Here is a 16,755-nt window from a genome sequence, read left to right as displayed (position 1 = left end):
TAAGATTATTTATCTTCTTCATTTTCCTTTTCTAGTACCTATTCATTGGCACTGTAGGGTGAAAGTTACATTAATTAAGCAGTAGCCCTTGTAACAGAGTATTCTCACTGCCACCCGTAATAGAAAAGTAAGAGCATCCCCACCTGCATGTACTGGACCGGTACAGTAACGCAAGTCTGTCTCACTCATCATGGCGGGCGTCTGTTTTTCTCGGGTGCAAGTTGACTGCGCTGGCATTATGCCGGCTTGCAGAAGTTAACGTACCAATTTTGCTAAACAAGAGAGAAGAAGAATAAGACTGGTGTACTGTCATAGTCAACTATAATGGAGTGAGTCCATAGTGCTCGTAGAGTTGATTCCTTAAACTCCCACTAATGTTAGAGCAAGGATGAAGAAGTGGGAGGTTAGATAGATACTGGCCACAATAGTTATGTACTGCGCTTGCAAGTTGCTAGTTCTACTGTGACACAACTTTCTGCAGAATCATTTTGTGTTAATCTTAAAGAGCAATGGTTACAGACTATGTCTTTCTTTCTTCATATAGATGCTCCTTCCAAACCAACACGGAAGAAGCTGGCTAAAAGGGCCCGGCAACGGAGGCTGGAGGCGACTGTCGCTGAATATCGGCGGCTGGTGGCCCAGGAGGAGGGGTACACGCAGTCGACCACAACATCGACCGGGACAGCTGCATCCTCCTCTGCGCTCCCTGGGTCAGCCAGTCAGCGCAGCAGGTCTCCAGTGGTACGGAGCCAGGGTACCGCAGCCACCCGCCACCGCCGAGCAGCAAAAAAATCAGCTGCCCCCTACAGCAGTACCAAAAAAAGGTTGCACCGCCTTTCACTCAGGGTGTCCTACCTCGAGCAGGAGCTGTTGAACACCAAAACCCTGCTCGAGACCCTCCGCAAGGAGCATGCCGAACTGGCCCGAAAAGTGAACAGCAGCCAGCAGTAGGAGGAGACTGTCCCTTGCCCCCTTTTTAAAGATTTTTGGGGGGTGGGAATTGGGAGTTGGGTGTTCTACTTTTTTGGACTTCGTTTTCAGGGACATGCGTTGGGATTGGGGGGGTGGGTTGGGTCTTGCGGGAGATTAATGTTACTGGATATATAAATATACTTTAAACGTTATCTTAGCATACGTGTTTTTTACTGCTTTTGAGGCTAGTGGGTGGGGGTTTAACACTAGTCCTGAAACTTAAGTGGCATCTTGATTCAAGTTGTGTAAGTACTAATGGCCCAAATGTTTACAAAACTAAGTGCCTCTCACAGAGTAAGTGAATTCAATAGTCCTAGGACAAGTGTCAGTCTCTCGTCTCTCCTAATACTTCATTATACTACCTCCCCCCAAACGCTTATCTTACCTGTAATTTGTGTTTGGAAATAGGGCTAGGCACAGGGCTGGCTGCACGCGAAATGGCGATTAAGGTTGGCAATCCTGGGCGGATGAAATGTCATCATTGCGGTGGTACTTGTGGTGTTACACAGTGGCAGTTGCAGCATCTGAAAAAAAAGAAAATGAAACCTTGTTTGTCCTTACCGTAGCATTAGAACGGTACGATAGAGAATATAGCAGGTGACAGTACACTAGAACAGTGCCACAATGTAGCCTAACAAATGGTAAAGTATTTAAAGTATAACTACTACTTGCGTTGAATTTCTTTGACATTGGCTACTATTACAAGAAATAGTACTGAAGGTGAAGGACACAGCAGCGTAATAATTTCATTTGCCACGTCTAGGAGGAGGATGTTCTTGATGACCAATCAAGTTGATGGCGCACATGAAAATCTGCTTTCATTTGCCAATAGTGACTCGGTGTCAAGCTGAGTAAGAATATATCCTCGGATTCCTTCACCAGCCTGTTGCTATGACCTTATCCTCCCCAGCAAGTGTGTGGAATTATTGCTGTCATTTAGTCACACATCAATCAAAACCACACAGCCCGGGGGAAGAGGGTTAGGGTTTGGTAAATGGATGGGAATGGGGGTTTTTGGGAAAGTTTTGTTGAGAGAAGAAAAAAAAAAGCACAGCATGGACAAACAATAATTGAAGATAAACAAATCTTTGGGTACAAAGCTAACCATGAATCTTTTAAGTGATATAAAGGAAGTGCATGCACTACTGCATGCATGGTTACTGAAAAGTAAGTAGTACTTTCGACAACCGTGAATGAAAGAATGCGACAGTACAGGGCTGCAGTAATAATTATGCGTTTTCACTTGCCTATCTCTGCACTCAGAGAAACACTTCGTACATTAAATTAAGTTTGAAAAATAGCAGAAGTAAAACCTATCCAATGGCTGTAGGAATGAATTTAGAAGCAGAGATCAAAGAAATGCAGAGTCACACTCATAGAAGTTCACAGCAATAACATTACTTAAAAGATAATTAGAAAAGAACGGATACTGTATCTGTATGTTGTTGTAGTTGTCCTGTTGAATTTGGGAAGTTGTAAGATGCATCCAACCATTCCTCTTATTAGTGGGACTCCTCCATTCCATCTGACGCTCCGTCCATCAATGTTGGTGACCAGAAGACACCCTGTCCACTGCCTGCTGGATGCTGAATTGCGGCTCGCTAATGTGAAGCCTGACTTCATCCTTTTTTTCCCATTGCACAGGCTGAAACCCGGCCTGTAATTATTGATGGAAAAACAGGAAGTGATATTAGAACACCACTGACAAATAAATAAAAGGTATGTACGCTGTGTAGTGCAAAAAGTCACACTTTGAGTTTCCTAATAGACAGTACAATATTTCTGAAAGTGCCTAGTCTGTCTGAGTCTCCTTTTGAAGGATAAATAAGCATGGGCGAATTAATTTAGCGGATCCTTCCCCTCAAGCTAGGTGTACTGTAAACTGTGTTTTAGAACAAAATTAGACCTTCCCAGCAGTGCTCCCAGACCCTTACTAAACCCAGGCGCAAAAATGTAGAAGACCCCCAATCAGATCTCAAAAAACGAGGCCTAGTAGAAAATGGTGACAAAACGTACTTTGAAAGTAAAGTAGGCCCAAATCTCCCCTTACCCACTGTGGATTGTATTCAAACTACTTGCAAGCAAGCAAAAGTATCCATACCCAGCACCGCTCCAAGACTCGCAAACCCCCCCACAAACAGCCCCCCGCCCAAACACATGCAATACAATACTACTAACCCTAACGAGCCATAAGTTAAGAATAGTGGCAAACGCTTTCTTTAACTAGGCCAAATCCCCCCTTCCCCACCATGGATTTTCTTCAAACCACTTGCAACCAAAATTACACATTCCCACGAGTGCTCTAAGACCCCAGAACTCAGTTGCAAAAATCTAGAACACCCCGAAACACATGCAACCCTGCTGCTAGTGCTAACCCTAACGCCAGCACAACCTGAACATCATCTCCTACGCCGACGACACCCAGCTGATCCTCTCCCTCACTAACGACCCCCCCAACACCGCCAGAGCCAACCTGCACGAAGGGATGACAGACGTAGCCAACTGGATGTCGAACAGCCGCCTGAAACTGAACTCAGACAAGACGGAAGTCCTCATCCTGGGATCCTCACCCTCCGCCTGGGACGACTCCTGGTGGCCCCCCGCCCTGGGCAGCGCACCCAAACCAACTGACCACGCACGCAACCTGGGCTTCATCCTGGACTCCTCCCTCTCCATGACCAGACAAGTCAACGCCGTCTCCTCGTCGTGCTTCAACATCCTGCGCATGCTACGCAAGATCTTCCGATGGATCCCCACCGAGACCAGGAAGACGGTCACCCAGGCCCTCGTCACCAGCCGACTGGACTACGGCAACTCCCTCTACGCCGGAACCACCGCCAAACTCCAGAAAAGACTCCAGCGGATCCAGAACACCTCAGCACGACTCATCCTGGACATCCCCCGCCGCAGCCACATCTCCGGACACCTGAGAGACCTGCACTGGCTCCCGGTCAACAAGAGAATCACCTTCCGGCTCCTCACCCACGCACACAAAGCCCTACACAACCAAGGACCAGGATACCTCAACAGCCGCCTCAACTTCTACGCTCCCAAACGCCAGCTTCGATCGACCAGCCACGCCCTCGCCACCGTCCCCCGCATCCGAAGAGCCACCACTGGAGGAAGGTCCTTCTCCTACCTGGCCGCCAAGACTTGGAACTTCCTTCCGATCCACCTCCGCCTGACTCAGGACCACCTCGCCTTCAGGAAACAGCTCAAGACCTGGCTGTTAGAGCAGTAGCGGACCCCCTCCCCCCAGCGCCTTGAGACCCTCCGGGTGAGTAGTGCGCTATACAAATGCGGTGATTGATTGATTGAAGTTAATGTGCAAATACGCTTTGCCTCATGGATTTGGTCCAAACCAGTTTTATCCGGTATTAGAGCTTCCCAGCAATGGCCCCAGAGCCGTCAACACAGGCGAAAACAAGTAGAAGACCCCCAAACAGCCAAAAAGCAAAAGTACAAAAATGGGCACTTTGTCATTTTCTGGGCAATTTCCAAAATCACTATGCGCGCGCTCTGCAGCTAGGCCCTAACTCCCCTCTGCCACCATGGATTTTCTTCAAACCTCTTGCTATCAAAACGATCCATACCCAGAAGTGCTCCCAGACCCCGGAACCCACCCACAAACACCAGGAAGCCCCCCAAACAGGCCCCCGAAAATGCTAAATTGACCGAAATGTCAGAAAAAGCAAAAACTTTTTCCTCATGGATTTGGTCCAAACCAGTTTTATCCGGTATTAGAGCTTCCCAGCAATGTCCCAAGACCCGCCAACCCACCCGCAAAAAAGCACAACACCGCCAAACAGGCAAAAAGCAAAAATGGAAAATCTCATACTTAAAATATTTTTCGGCCTTCTGTCCAAACGCGCTGTGCAGCTAGGTCATAACTCCCATTTTCCACCATGGATTTCCTGAAAAACAAATGCAATCAAAATTAGACTGTGCCAGCAGTGCTTCCAGACCACAAAACCCACCCACAAACACCCGGAACCCCCCCAAACAGCACCTCAAAGACAAGCAAGTCAGCAAAAACGCAAAGAAAAATTTGCGTCCGATTTTGTCCAAACCACTTTTTTTCCGGTATTAGACCTTCCCAGCAATGGCCCCAGAGCCGTCAACTCACCCGCAAAGAAGTAGAACACCCCCACAAGTGCAGAGTCTTTCTTCATTGGGCATAACCCAGCCCACTGCTTTGAGGGAAATAGGAGTCTGGAGGAGGAGGATAGAGGAGCATGTTCTTGTGAACTTGTGAACCTGAGGAATGCAGACTGCGGCACCTTCAAATCAATAAGCAAATAAGTGAAGACAGTTCTGCTGATGGGCTTGTTTTTGTGATTGGGTGATTACATTTTTTATTTATATTGACTTTGCAAAACAAAGAAAGACATACACATAGGAATAAAAGTGAATAAGGACGAAAAAGAAAGTTATTGATTCATTGGCTCATTTTCAGGGCTCGGTGTCAGGGAAACAGAGTTCGTCCTCATACTCTGCGAATTCAGGCGGGAGTAGGTCACCTAACAGAGAAGAAATTCCCTCATCTAAGTTGGTGTCCTCCTCGTCTTCTTCCGGCGTGTATTCTCGTACTTTGTAATCTGGTGGTATGAGGTGCTGATTCATCTTTATCATTGTTAACCTCTCCACATTTTTTGGCGAGAGGCGGGTCCTTTTGCAAGTTACAATGCCACCAGCAGCACTGAAAACACGTTCAGAAGACACGCTTGCGAGTGGGCAAGACAAGTAATTTATAGCCAGGTTGGTGATCTCTGGCCACAATTCTCTTTTCCCATGCCAATACGCCAATGAGTCATCATGAATATAGACCTCTGTTGGGTCATTCAGATAGTCCTGCACCATCGAATCAAGGTTCTGCACGGTTCCTCCACTTTGCGTACTTTTTGCTGGGACCTTTTCAGAAGCAAACCCAAGCTCAGTTAGCCAATCGTCTTCTTCACACAATGTTGCAGTTGTGTCTGGTGCAGATGATCCGGTTGCTGGTGTCTTTAATGGCTGAGAGGTCACTCCTGCCACAGCCACAGGTGCAGAAGTGAATTCTTTGGACTCCGGATGGCCTGCTGATGCTGATGTACTGCCTTTTCCTTCAATTTCCTTCCGTTCTCTTTCAAACCTCATGGCTGACAGAGCTAGCCAACGTTTGTACTTTGAAACTTCTGCGTCACCAAAAGCAAACAATGCTCTGCCTGCCAGTGCTTTTTTGTAGCGTGGATACAGAATAGTAGCACAAATGTAATGCTGTTCTGTGTGGATCTTTTGAAGACGTTCATCGCAAAGTAGGCGCTGTAATAATTTCTCCGCCAAATCAAAAGCTTCTTGCTTTTCTTCATCTTTTTGAAACTTAGAAGACAACGCCTTCAGTTTGTGCTCTAGCATGCGCAACAATGGGATAGCTTTTCCCAAACTACAGTCCTCCCTGCTGACTGCACGCGTGAAGACCTCAAAAGGAGGAAGCATGTCTGTCAGGCTTTTAACTAGCTCCCATTGCTCCGCATGTAACCTCAGGTCCTTCACAGCTGTACCCAGTGTAAGGAAATACTGATCGAGTACCGTAAACTGCTCATACAGACGCTCAAGCATGTAGAAGGTTCAGTTCCAACGTGTTGCCACCTCCTGGATGAGTGCTTTCACTGGCAGTCGACGTTCATGTAGCAGGCCCCTCAGATGCTTCCGGGCCTTAAAAGAATGGCTGCAATGTGTGCACATTCTTCGGCAGGTGGTCAGTAACTCGCACGCTGAACTTTCTTCACTCAAGAATTTTTTTAACAACCAGGTTTATACAGTGCGCCAAACACGGCACTCTGAAATAGTTACCGCTTATCCATGGCCTTAACTACATTGGCGCCATTATCCGTGGAAACATAACCAATCATGCGTTTTTTGGGGGACAGCCATTGAAAGACCTTTGTGTTAAACGCCTGCAAAATGTTTCCTGCTGTATGACTTGACTCCATGCCAAACATGGCTAGTGTTGCATGTTTCCGAGCAGCTTTAAAAACGTTGTCCGTGTCAACACCTGCCCTTAGCTTTGCTGTAACTCCTGAAAAAGAGACCCAGTGGCCAGTGATGCACATGTAATCAGTGCCTGCGCCACTGGTCCACATGTCTGTTGTCAGATGTATAGTGTGAACAGCACTCTTCTTCAAAGCTGCCCCAATCGCCTCCAGCACATCTGCATGTAGTGCTGGAACCGCAACTCTGGCAAAATAGAACCGGCTAGGAACCTTCCATTTAGGGCATAGCGTTGCCACTAATTCAAGAAAATCAACCCCTTCCACAAAAGAAAAAGGGAGAAGGTCCAGCGCTAGCATTTTAGCCAGCTTAGTGTTAATACAGACGCACCATTGGGTGGTTGCGTTCAAATGGCGCATCTGAAAACAACATGCTTCTAATGGTGGGCTGGACCATTTTTTTACGGGAAGATGATGACTTCTTCGACCCCGTTACGCTCGGTGATGATGAAATTTTTCGCATTGGTGTCTCACTCTCTCCCACACTCTTAGTGTGGCGCACAGGGGGTGTGCTGCTGACAGGGGTACTGGGTGTAGGTGAAGAAATGTTTGACGCTTCTTCCTCATCGTCATCATCAGATGAAACATCAACGGATACAGTTTGACGACTTCCAATTCGGACTTCCTTGATCTCCTCTAGGTGCGCAAGCCATTGGACAGTGTGCTGTCTCTTAAGATGACCTCTCTGGCCCCCGGTACCATAGTTGGTACCAAGCTTACCACGACTAACTGCAAGCTTACAAATGCTACAAATGGCTATGTTTTCCCTTTTTGGGCAAACACTAAAGTCCGAAACTGCGGACTTCAGATGTCTGTGGGGGGCGGAGGAGGCGATACTGCTGGTCATGCTGCTAATGCCAGATGAAGTGGAGGATGTGTGTTGCCGAACTTTACTACGTTGAGCATTTGCATCACCACTAATTGAGGTGGAGGTGGATGGAGGTCCCTTCTGGTGAAAAAATATGGAAGCGGTAGGTGGTGGTGTACTAGTTACTGCATTTGTGGTGGTCCCGTTGTCACGTCGCCATCATCACGCTCAGCAGCATTTCGGGATAGGGTAAAAATGTCTGTTTGCTGCATGCCCGCTGAGGCTGGAGTGACGTCTATGATGACTGCGTCATCGTCGTGAGAGTCTTCATCAGCAGGAGTAGTATACGCCACTTCTTGTTCAGCGTCATCATCACACTCCATAACTCTGAGACTTTCGGGGACCTTCCTTTTACGCTTAGCTACCTTTTTGTCAGATCATGGTGAGCCTCACTCTCAGACGGCCGTGGTGGTTCCCAAGTTTCATCCATAACATCAGAAGGAAGGGGGCTTGAAGAAGAAGTTGACACCATCCTTGATCTTTTCCTTGCTGGGGATCTGGAAGACAATGAATCATCAGGAGGAGTGGCTTCCTCCTGTGATACCTCGGCTTGAATGTCGATTTCCTGATGTGCCCCTACTTCGGGAGGAACAACTATTGTGGGCACTTGTGCCGCTCCATGCACCTCTGCTTGCGCATCTGCTTGCGCTGCCTCTCCTTCCACATGTACTTGGGCTTGTACTACTTGCACAGGTGGTTGTTGTTGCGGCTGTGGTTGTTGAACACTCGTCAGATGAGTTACAACAACCTGTGTTGATTGAGGGATGCTGCTACTTTCTTGCGATGAGCCAACATCACTGGTCGATGGTGATTGAACAACTATACTGGCGGCCTCTAAAGCACTCAAGGGCTAGGACCTAAGTTGGCGTGGTGGTGGTGGCACTGAGCCCAATGGATTGGGGGTGCTGCTTCCGGCAGCTTGGTCCCCAGCAGACCCCGCTGCTGCTGCAGGCGTACTTATTTTTTTCCCAAAAAATGTGGCGGTCGTCACACCAGTCTCCTTGGTAAGTGGCGCCACTTGCTTCTTCTGCTCCTTACTGGCAACTTTCTTGCAAGAGGAGCTACGGGGAACTTTTTTTGGGGCCATCTTCTTCAGAGGTCAGAACAGCAGGCCGCAGTTGCACGAGTTGCAGAGTTGTCTTGTCTGTGGCCACGCGTGACGTTATGCTGCACACATACCGCTGCAGGACTTCTTCCTGGCACTGGTGGTTCTCTTGTGCACCTAAAAGCAATGGAAGACAGAGGAACATCAGTTATACACCCCAAAAAGTCGAGAAACACACAAAAATCAGCACAATCCCATGCCATCCATGATGTTTAAATTCAAGAAGACACCCCACAGAAAGACTAGGCCCATGCACCACTCACTACCCCTGGGCATAATGGATGGAAGCTAGGCAAAATGGGTGCAGGCCCGACAACACTGGCTGCATTCAAAATGGCCCCTTGCACCCCAAGCACATGGCCAGGGCCTGCCTGTACCAGCACTCAAAATGGCCCCCACCCACATGGCCAGTCCCCATCAACAGTACACCCCAAAAAAACGAAAAACACACAAAAATCAGCACAATCCCATGCCATCAATGATGTTTAAATTCAAGAAGACACCCCACAGAAAGACTAGGCCCATGCACCACTCACTACCCCTGGGAATAATGGATGGAAGCTAGGCAAAATGGGTGCAGGCCTGACAACACTGGCTACATTCAAAATGGCCCCTTGCACCCCAAGCACATGGCCAGGGCCTGCCTGTACCAGCACTCAAAACGGCCCCCACCCACATGGCCAGTCCCCATCAACAGTACACCCCAAAAAAACGAAAAACACACAAAAATCACCACAATCCAATGGCATCCATGCCCTCAATGATGCTTACATTAAAGACACCCCACAGACAGACTCAGTCCATGCACCACTCACTACTCCTGGGCAAAAGGCCTCAACAGCAGCCCCAAAAATCGAAAAAAACACAAAAATCAGCACAATCCCATGCCATCCATGCCCTCAATGATGTTTAAATTCAAGACACCCCACAGAAAGACTAGGCCCATGCACCACTCACTACCCCTGGGCAAAAGGCCCCAACAACAGCCAAAAAAATCGAAAAACACACAAAAATCAGCACAATCCCATACCATCCATGCCCTCAATGATGTTTAAATTCAACAAAACAGTTGTATCATGCACCCATAACTAACCCTGGTCCTACTGGATACTGTGGCTACCCGCAATATATTTTATTTAAGGTTCTGAAAAAGTTCCAAAATTGTAGTTGCAGTAACTGTAATGCCCCAAACAAACTTACTTTTGAAAGTTGATTTCTAATCCAAAAGTGATCCAAAGAAAGTCAAAAAGGCCTCAAATCCAAATATCCAGCAGCATCCACAAAAAGTAACCCTTCCAGGTCAAGATCCAAATGAAAGTGACCAGCACATGAAGAAAGCACTGGGAGGAGCCTGCTGGACAGGAACAGGAAGTTGGAGACTGTGGGGCACTTCCTTCCTCCCCCCCCGCCCAAATGGACTCCTTGCAAAAAAAAGTGCAGGCAAATGTCAACCTTAGGAGTTATTCTGATAAAAATCATCATTTTTAGAAGGTTTATGCTGCTTGCGATGAGCCAACATCACTGGTCGATGGTGATTGAACAACTATACTGGTGGCCTCTAATGCACTCAAGGGCTTGGACCTAAGTTGGCGTGGTGGTGGTGGCACTGAGCCCAACGGAGCGGGGGTGCTGCTCCCGGCAGCTTGGTCCCCAGCAGACCCCGCTGCTGCTGCAGGCATACTTATTTTGTTCCCAAAAAATGTGGCGGTCGTCACACCAGTCTCCTTGGTAAGTGGCGCCACTTGCTTCTTCTGCTCCTTACTGGCAACTTTCTTGCTAGAGGAGCTACGGGGAACTTTTTTTGGGGCCATCTTCTTCAGAGGTCAGAACAGCAGGCCGCAGTTGCACGAGTTGTCTTGTCTATGGCCACACGTGACGTCGCGTGACGTTATGCTGCACACACACCGCTGCAGGACTTCTTCCTGGCACTGGTGGTTCTCTTGTGCACCTAAAAGCAATGGAAGACAGAGGAACATCAGTTATACACCCCAAAAAGTTGAAAAAACACACAAAAATCAGCACAATCCCATGCCATCCATGCCCTCAATGATGTTTAAATTCAAGTAGACACCCCACAGAAAGACTAGGCCCATGCACCACTCACTACCCCTGGGCATAATGGATGGAAGCTAGGCAAAATGGGTGCAGGCCTGACAACACTGGCTGCATTCAAAATGGCACCTTGCACCCCAAGCACATGGCCAGGGCCTGCCTGTACCAGCACTCAAAATGGCCCCCACCCACATGGCCAGTCCCCATCAACAGTACACCCCAAAAAAACGAAAAACACACAAAAATCACCACAATCCAATGGAATCCATGCTCTCCATGATGCTTACATTAAAGAGACCCCACAGACAGACTCGGTCCATGCACCACTCACTACCCCTGGGCAAAAGGCCTCAACAGCAGCCCCAAAAATCGAAAAACACACAGAAATCAGCACAATCCCATGCTATCCATGCCCTCAATGATGTTTAAATTCAAGACACCCCACAGAAAGACTAGGCCCATGCACCACTCACTACCCCTGGGCACAAGGCCCCAACAGCCAAAAAAATCGAAAAAAACAAACAGAAATCAAAACAATCCCATGCCATCCATGCCCTCCATGATGTTTACATTAAAGAGACCACACAGAAACACTAGGCCCATGCACCACTGAGTACCCCTGGGCAAAAGGCCCCAACAACAGCCAAAAAAATCGAAAAACACACAAAAATCAGCACAATCCCATACCATCCATGCCCTCAATGATGTTTAAATTCAACAAAACAGTTGTATCATGCACCCATAACTAACCCTGGTCCTACTGGATACTGTGGCTACCCGCAATATATTTTATTTAAGGTTCTGAAAAAGTTCCAAAATTGTAGTTGCAGCAACTGTAATGCCCCAAACAAACTTACTTGTGAAAGTGGATTTCTAATCCAAAAGTGATCCAAAGAAAGTCAAAAAGGCCTCAAATCCAAATATCCAGCAGCATCCACAAAAAGTAATCCTTCCAGGTCAAGATCCAAATGAAAGTGACCAGCACATGAAGAAAGCACTGGGAGGAGCCTGCTGGACAGGAACAGGAAGTTGGAGACTGTGGGGCACTTCCTTCCTCCCAACCCCCCCCCCCCCCACCCCCCAAAATGGACTCCTTGCAAAAAAAAGTGCAGGCAAATGTCAACCTTAGGAGTTATTCTGATAAAAATCATCATTTTTAGAAGGTTTATGCTGCTTGCTGGTGGATTCTTGTGCAAAATTGCAAATTATGAAATTTCGCGAGTGCGACATGGTTACTGCTCGCCGCATCTACGTGTTCGCAATTGCGAACTCTCGCGATGCGTGCTGTGCAAGGTGGCAAGCCGCGATGAGGTAATCGCGGTCGCCAAACTCCCGCGGGATCCCGCAGCAAGATCCAAAATGGCGCAACACACGCAAAATATGGAAAAAAACAACTGCAAACGCTGAATGACGGTAAGTGAATGCCGCGCGCCGCTAAATTGTATCACCAAGCAAAAAAATCCACTGCGTGCGAATTTGCGGATTTTCGGCAAATTCGCGAGAGTTCGCGGATTGCGAATTTGCCGAAAATCCGCAAATTCCGCGAGCGGAACGGATTTTACGCCCACGCTTACCCAGGAGTCCATGATGCCTACTGTTGAAAATCGGCCACATAGACAAACATTTTGTCTCTGCGACCAGCAAGAGACTGAAGTAGTACAGTTCTGATACCTTCAATAGCCAGGACAGGTACAGGCGCTCTGTAGGATGGCCCAAATTCTTTTTTGTCTACTATGTTTTCTCTGATCAGGTCCCCAATCTTCAGGACCCAGGCATGTCTTACCGATACTGCTTTCACTTCTCCAGTGGTGGTACATTTCCCTCGGACGTTGCTCTGTAAAGCTCTGCATTCTTTTAAGTCCTGTAACATTCAAATGATCATTGATGTCAAATGGAGTTTCAGCCACCACTGTGCTGACACTTTCAAGGTCTGGTGCCCACATTCTCATCCCAAACAGGAGCTCATAGTGTGTACGACCCTGCAGGGATTTTCTTGGCATGTTATTGAGTGCCCTTAAGCCTAGTACCCTAGCTGTTAAGGATAGTTTTAAGTCCCGGTTCTTCCTCTCAATGACTGCATTTCTCTCTGGATGGTAGGGGGAGGAGCACTGCAAGACCACATCCAAACTTCACATGGCTTCTTTGTAAGCCCGAGAGCTAAACGCCATACCCTGGTCAGAATGTAGTGTGCCAATTGCGTATGTCCTAATGAAGACTTGCAAATCCTTTATAACAGTTCGGATGTCAGCCGACCGCTGGGGTCAAACCCATAGTAATCTAGCGCATGAATCCACTGCCACCAAGACATACTTGGAAGCCCCATCAGAGTGTAAGGGGCCACAGTGATCCACATAGACACCTGCAAGAAGTTTGTCTAAGATCAATAAAGGGGTTTGCAGTGGACGTGCTATGGTGGAGTCTTTCATCTGCTGGCAGATGTCTTATTTGAGGACAAAGTCCTTGGTCTGTTAAGGGAGATCTGGCCACCAGTATTGCTGCTTCAGTAGTGAAACTGTAGCAGCAATCCCTGCATGAGCTGAACCCAGACCCTCATGTGCAGCCAGTATCAATCCCAATCTGCGATCAGTGTTGGTTATTTCTCTATCCCTCACTCCTGGAATCTGAGCTTACGGAATGTTTTGTGCATCTAACTTATAAGAGTACTTGAGTAGAAAGCCCTTCGGCAATGCTGAGCTGTTGCGCATGGCATGGACAGCTATCATAGTTGTTCCATCTATCCTCGTACTAGAACGGGTGATAGCAGCAACTGCAGCAGTACGAACTGTTGCCTTGGTGGCTTCATCTGCCATTGAATACCCTTCAATGTGAACGCCAACACACGCTGATGACCGAATATATGAATCACATGAGCTTGTGGCAGGCCTTCTTTCAGCTTTGTGATTAATCAAAGAGGACTAGCTTAAGTTGACCAAAGTGTTGCAGTACTCTAATTAGTTCTGTCACGGGCACCTTGTTGGTGTATTCATGAAACCCTCACCCACCAACCTAGTTGGTGGCATGCTTCCATCGGGCCCACCCAGTGACACCTAGTATGTCCCGGGTGTGCTACGACGCCTGATTACAGCGGAGCTGGTATATTGCTGAGAGTGCAGTGAGTGAGGTTGAGTGAGTTGTGATTTAAAATGGCTTGGTGGTGGTCCCAGTACCCGAGGGTAAATTAAATTTTAATAACTGGGCCGTCACCAGCGGTTAAAAGTAAGGCTACAGGACGCGTAAGGGTGGCGAGTTACTGCCCCCTGCGTCCTTCAGATGGTCGACATGTTTCAGCCAGTGCCTTAGAGTATTCTGGCTTTCCTCAGGACCGTTTTTTAAAAGGTGTGGTGAAATAAAACAGACTTAGTGTTGTGGTACAGACTATGTGATACACTCACTAAGGCGTTTTTCTATATGTGAGAGGGGGATTCCCTTCTCATGCATACGCTTTGGGTTATTAGCCAAGGCTTCCTGGAGGGAAGCGGTAAGGGGATGACCAGTCTTTCTGGTCAGTGCCTGCCTTGTACCTGTTGTCCCGCCGTCGTCCACCGGAGGACGACGGCGGGACAACAGGTCCTCCAGGAAGCCTTGGCTAATAACCCAAAGCGTATGCATGAGAAGGGAATCCCCCTCTCATGCATACGCTTTACATTTTCGCCTATTATACTCGCGTCGTAGCATAAGTAATTTCCCTATTGCACAGTGCATCACATTCCAGCTGTCTTTTTAGTTGTTGTGATTTACAACTTCAGGCCCCGAGGCGAGCCGTCCTCTCAGACCGATTTAAAAATTCCAAGACTTGTGTTGCACAGGTGCGGGGTCATTTTCTCGTTTCTACTCCTTTTCACGATTTCCCCCAAATTTTGCTAGCTGCAAAAGAAACTAGAAATATTTCACTCCCTTGAGTGATACTTCAAGTCCCTAACTCCTTATGTTAGACATTCCTATTCTTTTATTTTTCATTGATGAGAAGCTTATTGCAGTCCCAGAGGGAGAGACTATCAATCGATCAATCAGAAAAGCGTTATTCGGTTCTTGTTAAAAAAAAAAGCCATAAAAGTTACACGGATACATAAAAAGAGTTGAGTAATAATACATAATTTAAAAAGATATCCTGTACAGCAAGATGAGTCAGCTAAATAAATATATATGCCTAAGTAAACAAACTTTACACATCCATAGTTCCTAGATTTCACAGAGGCTTCTAAAAACCCTATTATAAAAAGATACAGTCCTCTTTCAGTAGTTGAAGATACACAAGAGCCCAACGAACCAGTCTAGAATTTTGCAGCATTCGTGAGAACCAGAGAGTTGGAAGGAGCGAGCCGGTGCTCGGAGGAGCCCTCCGCCATCCGTTACACTACCTTTTCACCACCCTCGAGAGAGCGGCTGAAGAGCGGCGGGTCCTGCAGAGGCAGGAAACCCGTGGCGCAGGAGAGGGTGACTCGCAGGCGCAGGCTCAGCAGCAACCCAGCAAAGCACAGGAACCAGGAGCAGCGTTCTGACGCGGAGACGGCGTGAGGGTGACCCGCGAGGCACTGGCACAGGCAGAACAACTGTCCGGTAAGCTCTGGGAGCCGGGGGGCACAGGAGTGTTCTGCCGAGCTGAGCTATCGCTGTGCTAACTCGGCCACTAGGGATTACTCCACGAGACAAAGAGCAGTGAGTGGCAAGGGGGAGCCACACCCCGCCTACAATCGCACCGTGCCCTTGCCCAACTCCCTGCCCCCCAGTTCCACACTGCCCACTAGTGTGTCAAAGGACAACAACTTTTTTTTACAACCAGTGGTCGGAGGACAGCTAAATGTGTCCATGTGTAAAGTAGCTGGTGTTCATTGTGGACCAAAGCAATTGCAATACCAGGCCATACCAGAGAGCAGCAGAGAGCCGCAAAGCCGCAGCAGTGCTAGGAGAGCTACGGAGCTACCGGAGCTGCGTCCACAGCTGCCACAGCGTTTGTGCAGCGTTTTGGCCCCCGGAGCTACTGGAAAGTCGCCGGGTCCCTCAATAACTCAGAGGCAGCACCAGTAAGGGGGTCCAGCGGCCACTACTGAGTCCTGACAGAACATTTGAAAACTAACTCCAGACCCAGGGTGATACTTGATCTTACTAAATACCTGGTAAATCTACCCTTTAAAAGTGTCTTTTAAAGCAGCACTTACCAGAACTTGAACGATACACCTCGCTAGTCTCCGCAAAAAACGTAACAGCACCTCGCTATCCTCCCTGACGGCAGCTATTCCTATTAGAGGGGTAGATAGGCTTGGGAGGTGGGGGAGTGCAGGTGGAGTGGGATTGGAGGTACAGTGGTAGAGCTGGCACAACGGACACCAGGACACCAAGTCATCAAGGTATCAGTCTGCTAGGTTTTCTACCTAATAGATCTAAAGAATGAGATCTGGAAAACTGCGTCTCAATATAAGCGCAAGATCAAGAATAGACGAAGAAGACCAGAGCCAGGGCTCAAATAAGCCAATTAAAAAAAGGAAGAGGATGGCACAACAAAGAAAGAGACTAGTGTCAGCACCTGAGCTAACATCCCCTAGCTCAAAACAACGTAACATAGGGATTCAAAAATTCTTTTCTCCTAAGGACCCCATGACGACAATTCATGGGCAAACGCAGGATCAAGTCCTCCAATCAAACCCGATTACACCGGCACCATATATAAAGGAGGACGTGCAACGCCAATCAAATAGTACAAAGGAGAAAGACAAGGATTCACAGGACACTCA

This window comes from Lissotriton helveticus, chromosome 4_1 (assembly GCF_964261635.1).
Source record: "Lissotriton helveticus chromosome 4_1, aLisHel1.1, whole genome shotgun sequence".
Classification (NCBI taxonomy): domain Eukaryota; kingdom Metazoa; phylum Chordata; class Amphibia; order Caudata; family Salamandridae; genus Lissotriton; species Lissotriton helveticus.
This window is presented reverse-complemented; position numbering follows the sequence as displayed.